This window comes from Myodes glareolus, chromosome 1, assembly GCF_982192425.1.
Source record: "Myodes glareolus chromosome 1, mMyoGla1.1, whole genome shotgun sequence".
NCBI lineage: Eukaryota > Metazoa > Chordata > Mammalia > Rodentia > Cricetidae > Myodes > Myodes glareolus.
Window position 1 is genome coordinate 115,699,651 of NC_142026.1, and position 15,523 is coordinate 115,715,173.

The following is a 15,523-nucleotide window of genomic DNA, read 5'->3' on the forward strand; positions in this document are numbered from 1 at the left end:
TACGGTTTTCCCTCCCTCTACTCCTCCAAGTTCTTCCCCAGCTCTCCTCCCACTGGATCCATTCCATTTCTGTCCCTCATAAAGAACAGGCCTCTAAGAGATGACAATAATAAAACATAACAAAATAGAATGTATTATTACTTCCTCATCTCAATCTTTGTGAATGGGTAATACTGCAGGCTGATATTAGAGAAATAAGCATGGTCATTAATATTTTGGCTCAGGAGGCTTTTTAACCCCAAAAAGGCTGGTCATGAACCTGCAGTGACACACCCACCTCTGTCTTGCCATGCTGGAACTGCAGGCATGACCCACCATGCTCGCTTTCTCTTGCGGAGAAATTTTGATTTATGTTAATAGTGCTTTCACCTGTATTCTACATTTATATCCCTCATCCAAGACCTTGCAGTATACAGATCCACTTCATTTCATAAAAATTAAGATATTTCAGGAAGGAAGGTGAGGTGAGGATCAAGACTACTGACTGGAATTGAAAAGTTCAAACTTTTTATTAAGGAGAAGTTTTGCCAATTATTTCATCTGGGTCGCTCTGAGATTCTCCACTGACTCTCTTAGGAAGACTGCACCACGAGCTTCAGACATCTCAATGACTTCTGAATGACTGATGCAACACGGTGGTCCCTTTAGGGCTGAGTGGACTATTCTAGAAAGAAACAAAGGAGTAGCAGCCCCATCGGCTGAATTTTAAAGAAAAGGCTCATTTAATCTTTCAATAAAAACAAAACCCACTAACCCAGGCATGCTGACACAAACCAGCAATCCCAGCACTGAGGCAGGAGGATTGCTGCAAGTCTGAGGCCAGCCTGGGGTACATAGTGTCAGATCAACCAGAGATATATAGCAAGATTTTATCAAAACAAGGTCAGAGCACTTTCTTGGGCTGTGGGTACTTAAACATGACTTCAGAGAACCAGCTACTGGGACTAAACTACTAAGCAGGTAAACCGTAAAAATTCTGCCCCAACTCAAAGGGAGAACCCCACTACCCTGGTCACCTGCAGACTGCAGCAACACTGTGAGTTTTCCTGGAAGGATCTCTGGCCAAGCATTGGGCAGGTTCAGTCATGTTCTCTGAATAAAACAGCTAACAACATAGACTGGTTCAAAGGTTATAGGCCAGGTTAATGCCCCTCCCCCCCCATTCATTACAGAGAATTCCTCTCTCTCCAGAGCCAGTTACTCTTTCAGATCAAACACCTGTGCTCGCTGCCCCTGTCCAGTCAAATTTCCACCTTGGTTCTTTTTTTATGATGTGAAGTCAGTCCATCCTGAACTTTTCTCTCTTTATCTCCGTACGTAGCCCAGATTAGCCTTGACCTCCCAGGGTGCTCTCAAACTCTCAGAAATCGTCCTGCCACATCCTCCACGGTACTGGGATTGCAGACATACTACCGGCAAGACCCAGTGGCCCTCCGGCTAGTTACAGGAAATGTGTGATATTTTTCAGTTGCGTTTTCCTTTTCATTTTCACGCATTCTCTTTCTGACTCGCGACTAAATAGAGCTTGTTTCAATAGCCCAAAATAAAAGTCAGCCTCAGGAAGCCACCATGCAGAACAGATGAGAATTTCAGAGCTGAGTCCTGTTAGAACTGGAAGGGGCCTTAGCAATCATCTACTCTGAACTTGACTCCAAGAAGTTAGAAAATGCTCCCACCAACAGAATTGCAGAAGAACCATCAGAACCAACTGTTTGAAAATTTCCGAGCACATAGTTCTGGCCCAGCAGTTATACAAGGAAGAACTTGGCATCCAGATATATTGTGAAACACATACAAGAATACATATATATAGTAAGGGCCCTCGGTGCAGTGCTGGAAACAGCAACCAGAAAACAGAAGTGATAAAGTACAATATCCAAGGATGGGTATGCTTCTGACATGAGAAGGAAGAAAGATAATCCTTGTGTCAGAGAATAGTGTTCACAATGCGGTCCCTTAAAATAACGCCAATGTGATTGTGAGGGGCCAGAAATGTGTACACATGTGTTTACATAGAAAGGGTGACTAGAAGCCACCAGGCTCCTTTCAATGGTAGTTGCCTCTAAAGGACATGATTGAGGAACAGTGGGAATGTGTATTTGCAGTTTAATTTTTATTAAAATAAAATATTTATTTTAGTTTTTAATGTTGTTATTCTTCAGGAATTAAAATTGCTGGTGTTCTGGCTGTCTTGGTACACAACCTAGGAAGTGGTACCACCCCCCAACACTTACATACAGTGGCCCAGCCATTGTGCTACAGAACCAGGAAGGATTCTACTATGGGCTGATGCTGGCTTAGTAATGGTAATACAGGGGTGAGGAAGGCCATGGGAGGCACCAATCTTCACAGCTTGAGGGCTCTGAGCTTCTATCTGAGGCTGATTAACTTGAAAATATGGTACGAGAGAATTGTCTGTAATCTGTCAATCATGTTTTAAATAAACGCTGATTGGCCAGGCAGGAAGTATAGGCAGGAAAAACAGACAGGAAGTAGAGATGATGCAATGAGAACAGGAGAATTCTGGGAAGCAGGAAGTTGATTCCTCCCAGTTCTGCGCAGATCACCGAGGAAGCAGGATGTGACCTGCCAGCTGAAAAAGGTACCGAGCCATATGGCCATAATAGATCAGAATAATGGGTTAATATAAGTCATAAGAGCTAAAAAGAAGCCTGAGCTAATGGGCCAATCAGTTTTAAAACTTATGGAGATCTCTGTGTGATTTTCTTTGGGGCTTGCTGACTGTGGGGAACTGGGCAGGACATAAACCCCAACAAGCCAGCCCTTCATGTTACAAAAATAAGACTCCAAAGAAGTATCACTATTCAGTGTAGTCTGTGCAGAGAAAGAAAGACAAGGAAATGAATGACTGCTTATGTTTTTGAGGACCCAGGATGTCATCTCTAGAGAGCAAGCGATGTTGGCAACAACGTCTTCATCTTTGGAGTCAGCGTCCTGCTGGTTTCCTGAATCCTTTTAGAAGGTGATTCCTCCAGTCCTTAGGAAATCTCTAATTTATCCCACAAGTATAACCCACACCCTACTTTACTGTACACACTGAAGCTAGAAAGGAGGCTTCTCCAGACTGTCATTGCTTTTCACCTGTCCTTGGTTCTTGATGAGTGAAGTCAACCCATATTCTCTATGTCTCGCTTCCTGTTTAGGGTTCCACATGACTCCATCTCAGTGATGATTAAGCCACTGACACAGTCTATGCCCCTGGCTACAGTGGCTGTGGTAGAGTGAGTCTCAAGGTACTTGTTTGGAATATAAGAAAAAGATCCCATGTCCCTCCTACTGTGTTTGACTAACAAGATGAGGGTCAAGGGGCAGCTGGGAACCACAAAGGATGCCTGATTTAGGATTGAGTCAACACCAAAAAAAAAAAAACCAAAAAACTAAAAAAACCCCACCAAGTTAAGAGCTGAAGAACCACATCCTCAATATAAGTTCACCAAAAGACTCAATACCCCAGAACCCCGCACTTTGTGTGGCCATCAGATGACTAAATTGAGTTCAGTGATGCTAAGCGCTTACTGAGGAAACAGAAACTGTATTAGACATATTAGTTTATCCAGTAGACAAGACCCCCCCCCACACACACACACATCTTCATGGAGAAGGAAACAGGCCAAAGGCAATAATCGTGAAAAATTGTGCAGAAGCGTGTGAGAGGATGATGGCTGTGGGAAGGAGAGGAATAGCAAAGAAAGGCTAGGGAGATAGAGAGGGCAAGGAGGAGCTAGAGAGGAGGCACTCCGTTATGTCAGCTAGGATGCGTTCGAGGCGTCTCCGCTACATGTTATCTATTAAGGATTAATAGACCTGAAACACCTAAGGACTTTGCAATATGTAGACCCCTCTTCCTAACACATATCCACAGGCAGTCATTTTGGTGGAATTCTTTTATTTTTAAGCAGTAAAATGAATGGTACATAGACATGTGTGAGACACAGTCAGGAGAGAGTTGTTTCTGAGTTCTGAAGGAAGGTTGAACTAAATCATTCGCAAACACAGATCCACCTTTAAATCTCAAGTGAAATCCCTGCACTACTGAGCCCAGGCAGGAGGATCTCTAGAGGCTGGTCACATACACACACACACACACACACACACACACATACACACACACTCATATACACACTCACACCCATGTACACCCCTAAATAAAATAAAAACCAGAGAGCCACATTTTGGGAATGGTCTGGAGATACCCTTACAGGTGTGGTTTTGTATAGCTGTAACCCCAGGGCTAGGGAAGTGGAGGCAGGAGGATCAGGAAGTCGAGCTCATAGCAATTTTGAGATCAGCATGGGTTACATAAAACCCTATCTCAAAAAACAAAACAGCCCAGCATGGTGTTGTATACTTTTAAACCCAGCACTTAGGAGGCAGGGGCAGCTTATCTCTGTGAGTTTGAAGCCAAACTGGATCTACATGGCAAGTTGTAGGCTAGTCAGGGTTATAACATGAGACCCTATCTCAAAACAAACACAAAAGATACGACAGACCTTACAGCATAAAGCTTCTATCTGAATCCAGTAACACTAGTCCAGAAAATAGGACTCTTAAGTGAAGTCAGACTCCTGCACCATTATTGTTTGCACCTTAAAACCTGAAAACAACCACTTATTTTTGTTTCCAAAATTGACTTATGAAAAATACATCCGAGGAATACTGACAAGGTCTAATAACGAAGGCCAAGTTCCGAGATTCCAAGTTTCCCGGGGACCAACTTGCAAGGCCTCTGAGGGAAAAGCCAGCAAGACAGAGAGAGAGGAGGGGACCAGCCAGTCAATGCCTCCTCCCACACCCCCTTGCTGAGTGTGTGGCTGGTGGCTTTCTCTAAGGGAACATTCTGTTGACTCTTGTCTTAGTTTAGGCTGGCAATTCCCCGTTTGTACAAGCATGTCATGTTGTGAGAAAGGGAAAGCATCACCATAGAAACTCAGGTCTCTGACACACCAGGGAAGATTAGAGATAGCCTATCTTTGGCCACAGAACTTCTCAGTGGCTGTGTGTGCACAGGTTTTATGAAGACTTCAGTATCAGACGAATGGAAGCTGATTCCGTCTCCTAGGTTGCCGTGCCAGTTCACGATGCTTCTACCACATTCCGATCTTATGTTTTCCAATGGTGCTGCAGTATCTTCCCTCGGCGAGGCTTAACTGTTGCTAAATAGGGAATCAGGGGGACTTGGAGCAGAGGCAGAGGTGGGGAGAATGGGTGGGAAAACAAACAAGGTACCCTGCCTTCTCATGTTCTACCTAAGAAAGACCATAGGATAATAGTGCTTAGGAGGTGGGAGGTGAGCCAGGCTTTCCCTGGGAATTTGAACTGGCCTCAAACTTTTGATCCTCAGCCTCCTAAGTGTTCCGATTACAGACATGACCCACCAATCCCAGCTAAATATTGGCATTGTTTTCCTTTTTGGTCTTTAGAGACAGGCTCTTGCTATATAACTCTAGCTGACTTGGAATTCTCTATATCAACCAGGCTGTCCTTGAACTTACAGTGACCCTTCTATCTCAGCATCCTGCTTGCTGGGACTATAGGTGTGAGCAAGCCACCCACCAGGCCCTGCTAAAGAGTAGCTTTTAATATACTAAAGAGAGACATTTCAAATCATTGAGAAAGGCAAGACTAGTCCCCAAATTATATTGAGACGTTCTTTGACAAAAGATAACCCTTGCCTCCTACCAGTATCAAATTAAATTCCCAGTGGCTGAGACTCAGGCACGGTTGAACATAAATGTACAAGGGACTCAGAGGATGTAAAGGTCAGAGAGAAAGTAGCTACATATTCTCTTCATTACGCAGGATGAATAGTGCTACAGATGTAAAGGCATGTGAGAAATTCCCAGAGAAATGGTGATGGGTCTGACCACATAAAACACCAAACTTCTGAACATTAGGAAGCCCCTATAATTAAAGTGCAAACATCTAAGTGGGGAGAGCTCTGAAATGCATAATGCGTAATATGCTAACTCTTTAACTACAAACACCTTGTAAACATTTATCAAAAGCCAGGCCTGGTGGTACTTAGTGAGACTGGATGTCCAAGAAAGAGAAGACAAGAAGAAAGAAAGCTCCAAAAGTAGATCGGATAAAAGATACCAAACAATTCACAAGAGAAGAACTATAAACGGGGTGGGGGTGGGGGGAGTGTCTCTCTCAGTACTTAGATAAGGCAAAGTTGAGCAAAAGTAAGGAACTTTTCATCTTTCCAAATGACCAAACTTCCTATCTTTTTCTAACAGTGCTGATCGGCATAAAAGGGAGCAGGCAACTTCACACCCCACTGGTTAGAATACACAACGTTCTGGAAAATAATATGTTGTTTCTTAAGAGGAATCCAAGATGTTGACAGTCTTTGACCTAGTGATTCTACTTCCAAGAACTGAATGACAGAACACGTTGATTTAAATTCCCAAATCGGAACAATTTGCCGTGTGCTAAACTTCTTCCATCAATGCTTATGTTTACAAAGAAAGAAGAAAGGAAAGGGGAAAAAGGAAGTGGCCTACATTGTCTGCTGCTTACTTCAACATTCTCTGAGCGTCTGCCGTGTGTACAACACCAGGGTGGGAGGAAAGCCCAACCTAAGGCAGACTGAGTCCTTACCATTGCAGAAAATGCAGTGGGCAGGATGTAAGCATCGAACCAACTACTGATAGTGCTACTTAGGACAACACTGCCGGGGAGACACGGCGAAAAGAGACACTTAGACTAAGTACGAAGAACGTGTGAAGGTGAATAAATGCAGCCCAGGGCAAGCAGAGCAAAAGCCTAGGAAGAAGAAAACACTGAAGGCCTGAAGTTCATGACTGACCTAAGTGTGCAGGGCCTGGTGCTTCCTATTAGCCATGGAAAAAATCCACACCTAGGATCCAGTCTACAGTGGAGTTGCTTTCCTGGGAGAGTGGACAGAGCTTTGGGGATGACCTGTCATCTGGGAGAGGGACTTCCCACAGTTAAGATGTGGGATGTGTGCTCTCTGGGCATACATGCCCTCAGGTTGAAGGCACTCTGCAAGGGTAGACTCTGTGGTGGTTTCTTTCTCTCTTCTCTCGGGACAGAGAGAGGGAGGAGCAAGGACTGCTTTAAAGTCTGCATGCATTATGTTGTCGACATTGTTTTGTTTTTTTTTTTAAACATTTAGGAATGGGGGCAGGCATGGCTGCTTACTTTCTGCTTTAGATTTTTGAGTCATACGGAAATGCAGCCAAATTCATTAACCCTATCAAGTATATCATCAGCTGCTGGAGTCCTCTTCGCTTGCAGACAAGAAGGCAGCAGCAAGTTGGACTGAGAGCTGGCGAAAAGTGATAGCGGAGATATATGGATGGCTGCCCCCAAGTTCTGAAACAGGAAGTAGCACTTGCTGCTGCATTTGCCAAGCGGCTTCTCAGCCCAGATAGGGGTGAGGCAGAAAGTCAAGATCAGAGTAGGAGCAAGGCGGTTTGTGGTGACAGTGGCAACGAGGATGTGGAGGCAGGCCCTCCTCCCAGGGAACCCTAGCAAATGCAGTGTTTCTTCTCCCACCGAAAGCAATGTGGCTGTCAAAGGCGGCCCTGCGCTATTAATTGTGGAAGTGTGTCTGTCGCTATTAACGTATCAAACAGAAGTTGTGATACTATCGCTGCCGGTCGGTTGATTAAGGTTCACCCGCAGGAAGTGCCTACCCACAGCCGACCATAACAACAGCTACGCGTGACGTAGAGAAGCGTTTTTTTGTCGCACTCCCAGGAGTGATGCAGGCAAACAAACACCGCTCATCCTATCGGGTCTCCATGGCAACAAAGCCACGAGTTGCCAGATGATGATCCATACTCTGGAAGAGGCATCTCCTGTGACGGGAGGGAGTTTTTGAAGGTAACACGTCAATAGGAACGCCTCAGCAACAGTTGTTTGTTATTGCAGCCTACACGGAGACAGAGAAGGCGAGGCTGCCAGAGGACACCTTAGAGAGGTTTGCTGCCTTGCAGGAAGGAGTGGGGAAGCCCTGAACAGTGTTTAGCTCTTGGGTGGAGGGAGTAGATGGAGTATATGCTCACTTAGGATAGGTATAACTTATTGACTGGATGAGAAATATCTTTCTTAGCACCTTGCAGACAGAATTTCACATCTCTGGTCCTTAGATTTGTCACAAATAAAACAAAGAGAAGAAGAAACTGGGCGAAAACTGCAAAAGAATGGGAGGTAGCTCACTGTAAATCTCCCCCGAAGGTCTGGTGACTCCTGTCAGGCTGGCTATTGTAGCTTTATTTTGACCCATTTTGGATCCCATATTGGGTTCTGTTAGGTAATGTATTTGCCTGGGTATCTAGTGCCTCTCTAGCTCCTGAGAACAGGATTATACTTTTCTTCTCATCATTGGAAGCTTGGTTCCCGGCATAGAAGAGAGGTCTGATCAGTATTTATCAGCAATGGTTTTAGAGGCAGGAGAGCTAGGAGTGTGTGTGTGTGTGTGTGTGTGTGTGTGTGTGTGTGTGTGTGTGTATGTGTGTGTGTGTTAGAGTCTACCTGGTTTAAAAGCCTGACTCCACTCTGAGCTTTGTGGCCTTGATTCTTCGTGTGTCATCTTCCCTAAGGATAAGTGAGTCCATTAGAGCGAGATCTAAAATCACCTTGGAGGAGCTATTTGCAGTTTAGTTGGCCATTCTGAACTTCTACTTCATTTAGGAGCAGTCCAGATGATGAGGATTGTATTTTGAGCTTGCAGATTTAGTTCCTAGGAGTCCTGCCTGGATGGTGGGGGAGCTTAAATCTAAGCTTCTCCCTTACGGTCATCATTTGGGCCAGTGTTACACCCTGGAAATGCTCTAACCTCTTAATGATCTCCAACAAATGTATAGCTAAGTCACTTAAAAGAAAAGAGAAAGACTCCAAACCGATTCACCGTGACTCTGAAGGGGTGTGGAGTTTGACCTTGGATTATTTCTCCCTCACCAGTCGTGTTTGCTGCTCAGGATCTTGAACGGTTGGTTGTATGTACCCTGGCAGTGACCAGAAATTAGCAATGCTTAAAAGGTTGCAGGACTCTGAAGCCAAGTGGGAGCGATAAGGAGAATGCTGGCCGACTAACTTTCATATATTTCCAGGAAGTTGTTGGGGCTTCTTACCCCCTTGCTCACCTCTTGTAGGCACATTGTACTCCTAGGACGCATTCAAACTTCAATGGCTATCTGGGGAATTGCAGCAATTAAGCTGCGGAAATATGGTCATCCATGACTACAAACCAGCAACTCAATATTACTCAAGCAAAAATAAATAAGTAAATTCTGACTCTTATTTAGACCACTTTAAGGCATTTTCTTGGCACTGCAAAAAACAAGAAGAAGAGACATAGATAATATGAATGGCAGTTGTTGTTAATTACAGATAGGTGCATTCAAAGGGTTAGAATTTTCTATTAGGCCTCTTACATCATTGCAGCAGGAACCTTTGTTAGCCAGAGTTGTGTTCCATTACATGGCTACTTTCTATAATAAACCTAGAGAAATTGGCTATCTTGTCTTCCATAAGAGCTGTAGATATGCAGATGTATGTGTAGATGTTGAAGGTTTGTACATATGTGTGTGCATACACATCTTGCACATTCACACACACAGTCACACACATATTGTATGCCTTGCTCTTCTGTGCTTTCTGCTGTTGCTATGACCAAAAGCAACTTTAGGGCCCTTCCCCATCAATCTCTTCCATACATGGCTACAGGATCTGGCCAGTTCCTCAGTTGAGGGGCCCTCATCCCAGATGACTCTAAGTGTCAAGCTGGCAAGAATCGCACAATCACAAAACTAATAAGAAACATGTTCCATAATTCATCCCTCTTTGTCCTGATAAGGCTTTCTTGGCACTAAAAATAAAATCTTTTCCTATTAACTTATGTTTGCATTTACATATGTATTCCTAAACACGTAAATACAAGCTGTTCAGTTGGTATAATTTTTTTTTTTATGTCCATTTTCAGCATTGACCACTTGGTATTACACAGCTGACTGCTGGGCTCTCCCGTGGGGAAGACTTTCTCCCACCCTCAGCATATTCCTAGACTGTCTGTAGTTCTTTCTGCAGGGCTGAGGCCTCCTGGGCTTTCCCCTCCCACTTTAGTATGTCTACTGTTGTCTTGTTTAGCTTGTGTTTAGGGAGTCATGGGGGTGAGACTTTGTGTGTACTGTAACCTCTCGCATTGCTAGGAGACACAATCTCGCTGAAAACTCCCTTTTCCTCTTACTGTCTTTCCGCCCCCTCTTCACAACTGATCTTGATAGTTTGGGAATTATTAGTCAGGTGATCTGTATGTAGAGCAGCTCTCACCTTTGCTTCGCCGGAGGCTTTACTCATTCATTTAGGTGAGGAGGCTCGCCATTTCATGTCCCGGGTGCTAGCAATTGACTCACCGCTGCTGGGATGCTCTTTTCAACCTCTATAATGAATTCATTTTTGCCTACAGCAGTTTCTTAACTTGTGATCCAGATCAGCAGAGTCAGTATCACCTGAAACTGGTTAAAAATGGCTTTCTCACAGCCCTAAGGCAGAAGCCTGGGACTGGATCCCAGAGGGGTGCACTTGGACATGCCTCCCAGGTGAGTCCGGGCAGCTCTGGTTTAAAGACCACTGTGTACCGTGTCCATAGTTGTTCAAGTCATCCAACATCAACGCATTACCAACAATGAAAACAAAAGCCAAACCAAGCAAACGAAGTCCATGTGTCCTGGACTGACAGGAGGAAGCTGAGCAGAGGGTCTACAATGCACCAGATGCTTTGAAGACCAGAGATGAAGGGTTTTTTTCCTAAGGAAGAAGGATTTTGGGATGAGAGAGTGGGCTAGAAGTCACTTCTGGGCCATTATAGAGAAACCCACAGAAAGAAAAAGTAGACTCCATTCCAAAGAATGAAACAGAAGAACTTTGGTAATTCACCAAGAATTGGAAGAATTGCTGAAAAAGACGGGAAAAGACAGGTACCACATCAGTGAGAAGGCCAAATACAATCTCCACCACAGAACCCCCTGCTAAGGGGAAAGGAAAAGGAGTTGCTGTCAAAGGCAGTTTGTTTTCTTCTTTCTGATGGTATTGAGCCCTCAAGAATAGGTTGAACCATAAGATTCCCAAATAAAACCAGAAGGGTTATCCAAACCAATAGATGTGACATCACAACACAGAAAGAAATGAAATCTAAAAACAACCAAAAATTATAAGACTTAATAAACATCTTTCAATCATAATCTTAAATATAATGGCCTTAACTTGCCAATGAAGAGATGCAGACTGGTGGACTGGATCAATAAACTCCACTCAAGTCACAGTTAGTACTAAGTCACACCCTTCATTGATAAAGACACCATAGACTGGGGCTCAGGGAGTGGAAGAAAATCTGCTAAGCCCATGGATGCTAATTTGAAGCTGGCATAGCTATTCTGATGTCTGTCGAAGTAGACTTCAAACTCAAATTAGTCAGAAGGTAAAGACCATTCTATATGACTGATAATAAATGGGATGATTCATCAAGAAGTCATAGCAATTTTATCTATACATCAAAAGTCGGACTTCCCACTCCCTACAGTAAACACAAATGGACATAGACGATTAAGTAAGTTCCGAAATAATAGTAATGGCTAATTCAAATACCCCACTCTCGTTTCTAAATAATAATAATAAATAATCTAATAAATAGTTATCCAAACTATGAGCCAACAGTAGCAACACCAGACTTTAACTGTACTATTGATTAAAAGGACATAACGCATTTACAGGATATTCCATCCCACAGATATGAAATACTCTTCTCAACAGATAACATGACCCAATACTTCAAAGATCCTAAAAACTCCAAGGAAAAGAAAGACAGATGACTAGTAAATGCTTAAAAAGATGCTAAACATCCTCAGCCACCTGAGAAGTGCAAATTAATACTGCTTTTGAGATTCCATTCCACCCTAGTTAGGATGACTGTCATCAAGGAAGCAAATGAAATGTTGGCAAGAACACAGGAAAAGAGGAACCTTTATTCACTGCTGGTGGACTACACACTAGTACAGTCACTATGAAAATCAGTGTGGAGGCTTCCAAAAGGCTGGAAACAGAACTATTCTTCCCCTGGGTATATTCCTGAAGAATTCTAAGTCCACATACCACACAGATATTGTACATCCGTGTTTATTGCTTCACTGTTCACAATACCTAGGCAATGGGACCGGCCTAGATGGCCGTCAGTAGATGAATGGGTCAAGAAAATGTCTCTACCTACAAAGAAGAATGTAGCCACGATATTGGTCAGAAACATTGATGGAACTGAAAATTAAGTTAAGAAAAATAAGCCAGACTTTGAAAGACAAATAATGTATGTTTTCTTTCACATATGGAACCTATATTTAAAATTATATCTGTGTGTGTGTGTGTGTGTGTGTGAGAGAGAGAGAGAGAGAGAGAGAGAGAGAGAGAGAGAGAGAAGGAGAGACACACACACACACACACACACAGAGAGAGAGAGAGAGAGAGAGAAGAGAGAGGCAGTAAAGTAAAAAAGGTAGGGTTGAGAGAGAGTAATGGAACATGGGTGACATAGAAGCAGAAGCAGAAGCGGTAGGTACTATTTGGCAAGAAGAAAGCATCATGTGCAAGTGAGGAAGAGAGATGGGAGAAACAGACAGGGTACAAATTACAACAACGTGTAACACATACATGGTCTGAAAGCATGATAATGAAAACCATTAATTTGTATAACTGGAAAATGAAGAAGAGATAAATAAAAGCAACCACATCTCACTTCCTCCTAAGTCATTGACACATAACACTGTGTTTCTTGGTTCCCTGTGCCCGTGCTATCCTCAGAGTACGTTCACTGGTTTGAGAGAGACTTTTATTGGACAGACGCCAGGCAATTTCACTTCTAAAGAGGATGGCAGGTCCCTGTCTTAAGTGAACTGTCTCCTATGCACATCTTTCAGGCCTCTCATGCCTTCTTTGTTTAACCCTTCAGACTCTGGAAGAATGGACCAACCAGTCTGGAGTCTGATTTCCTGCAAAACATCAAAGATTGACTACAACAGAGTTTCAGAGTTAAAGAATAGTCCTACAGGTCAACTGGCTTTGAAACATTTTGAGTAGATGTGTTTTGTTGGATGATACATTATGGTGGAAATCCAATGGAGAAAAAAGAGAGGAGCGATGCTTCGGGAAGGGGTGGGGCTTGAAGCGCACCAGACTCTTCTGGCCTGCCTAGACAATGGCTGGTGCAATCCAGGCTCCACGGTTCAGCCATTGTGATTGTGGCCAGTGACAGCTGCCCTGCCTCCTGACCAACTTCCACTTGCAGCCCAGACCTTTAACCTTTTAGCTTTTTCCTTTAAGTCTTACTCTGCCTCCCAAACACTTTGTACAAGTACTGTTTCTTGGAGAGAAAACCAAGGCCCTTTTCCAACAGGGAGCATCGTATTTTACAACTACCCTACTCTCTGAACAGTGTTCTCAACTCAGTTATGAATTAGAATCCACTGTGACACAGTTCATACTGCATCCACAATCCAATTTGGGAGTCTTTCTACCTGTAATGCCCCTGCAACAGGTTCGTGTTTTGACTAGTTCCTAGTTTGATGCACTATTTTCTAGGCTGTGGAACCTTCAGGAAATGGGGTCTGTTTAGCAGATGCAGGTCACTGGGGGTGGGCTTTGAAGAGTATGCTGACCCCTGGTTCTGGCCTTTGTGTTCTGGATCCTGACCTGCTTGGTGAGAGGCCACCATGGAGGGAGGCACTCTTGTCTCCATGGCTTTCCTGTTGCATTTCATTCCTTTTCTGTTGCTGTGATGGAACACGAAGGAAAAGGAAACTTCTGGAAGAGTTTATTCTGCCTTAGGATTCCAGAGGGTAATACTCTATGGTGGTGGGGAGGCATAGAAAGCCAGTAGCAGGTATGGTGGCCTGAGCAGCAAGCTGAGCGCTTATATATAAAACACAAACAAGAAGCGGAGAGCGAGAGCACTGGGAATGTTGTAAGGTCTTGAAACCTCAAAGCCCAGCCCAAGTGATGAACTCTGTCCAGGACATAGGCACCTCCTAGACCTCCACCACCGACTGGGGACCAAGGGTCAAATACGGGAGCCTACTGTGCCACATTCTCTTTCAAACCACCACACTCACCCTGACAAAGTGACGTCTCTCTGAAACTAGGAGCCCTAACAAACCTATCTTCCCCTAAGTTCTGCCATGTGTTCTGATGACCACAGCAAGAAAGTGCTAAGACACTGAGCCATGTTAAGTGTCTATCCCACCCCAGGCAGGGCCGGCCACCCTTTACCTATGCCTACAATGATATTGTTCTCTACTTTCTCCCCACCCCAGCTGCTCTTTTGGGAAAGTTCCATGGTCCAGATCTCAACAGCACAATTTTCATAAGCTGCTGTGATAGACTGAAAGCAAAAACTGTCAGTATAAGATTGATATGATATTAAATATTTTTTTTCTTTTCCCAAATCAATTGTCATCACTCAGCATGCAACCCTGACTACATGTCCCCTTTGTCCTGTCCTGGGGAGATTGCACAAACTCTCTTACCTTTGCCGGACCATTTTAGCTCGAGTAAAGGGAATGACTTTGCTTTTAGATCTGAGAACATCTCTGCTCTCCAGGTGAGTAACAGGAGGTTGAGTGGACTGTGTTTCCCCAGGCCTCTGATGGGGATGTTCTCTCCCCTTCAGTCCCAACACCCATTAGTCAGCAAACAACTGGGCTAAGCAAATGCAGGCTCATGGCCTCTCACTGCAGCCTCCAGAGGACTCCTCCCAAGTTCTGAGTCCTCCTAACCTGTATTTCCTGAATGGAGTTAAGATCACGTGGGCCAGGATTCAGATCCTTTAGCCAGCGAGGGTAGGACAAAGGACAACCAATGGTGAGCTGTGTCTCAAACACTCCAAGGCCAACAGCAACCACCTGGCTCTAACATCTGTTTCTTATCTCCATTGGAGAATGTGTTCTCTTTGCCTGACTCATTGGTGGAACACAAAGGAGGTGACCAACTCATAGCCACAGGAGTTTAGGTCCAGATAAAGCCGAGCAACTGCTTCAGGTTGCAGAACCCAGCGGAGATAAGCTAGAAGTTGTGCTGAAGCCGCTCACACAGTCCGACTTTAACTGACTCTCAATTATATCTTTTGATTATTTAATTTTTTCCTACCTTTATACCGTCTATCCTGTGAGTATGTTTTAAGGTCTCAATATGCTCTTTTATAAATTAGACATAATGAGAGCCTCACCCAGACAGGCTGTTCTCAGTATTCAAAATAACAGAGTTGCAAATGCATGGCATATGTACTTATACATGTTGCTGTCATGATATATTCATGGGCTATTGTATTTGTTATTATTGCATAATATAAATAACAAAATAATATTTTCTACAAATCTCAGAGTAAAGAAATAATTGCTTTGGTGTCAGTGAAATATCAAGTGTAATAAGCACTGAGATTTTTCAAAAGAAAGAAAGCTGTGACCTTGTCTATCATGAAGAAATAAAAGCG

The 15,523-nt window shown here is 43.7% G+C and overlaps 1 long non-coding RNA gene across 1 annotated transcript; it reads right to left on the reverse strand.

The window, feature by feature from the left end:
- Nucleotides 1–485: 485 nt before the first annotated feature.
- Nucleotides 486–14,782, reverse strand: LOC146895826 (uncharacterized). The gene is made up of 2 exons (XR_015005292.1): nt 14,562–14,782; nt 486–664 (listed from the first exon to the last, which is right to left on the reverse strand). It is a non-coding gene; the product is annotated as an uncharacterized LOC146895826 (long non-coding RNA).
- Nucleotides 14,783–15,523: the final 741 nt, after the last annotated feature.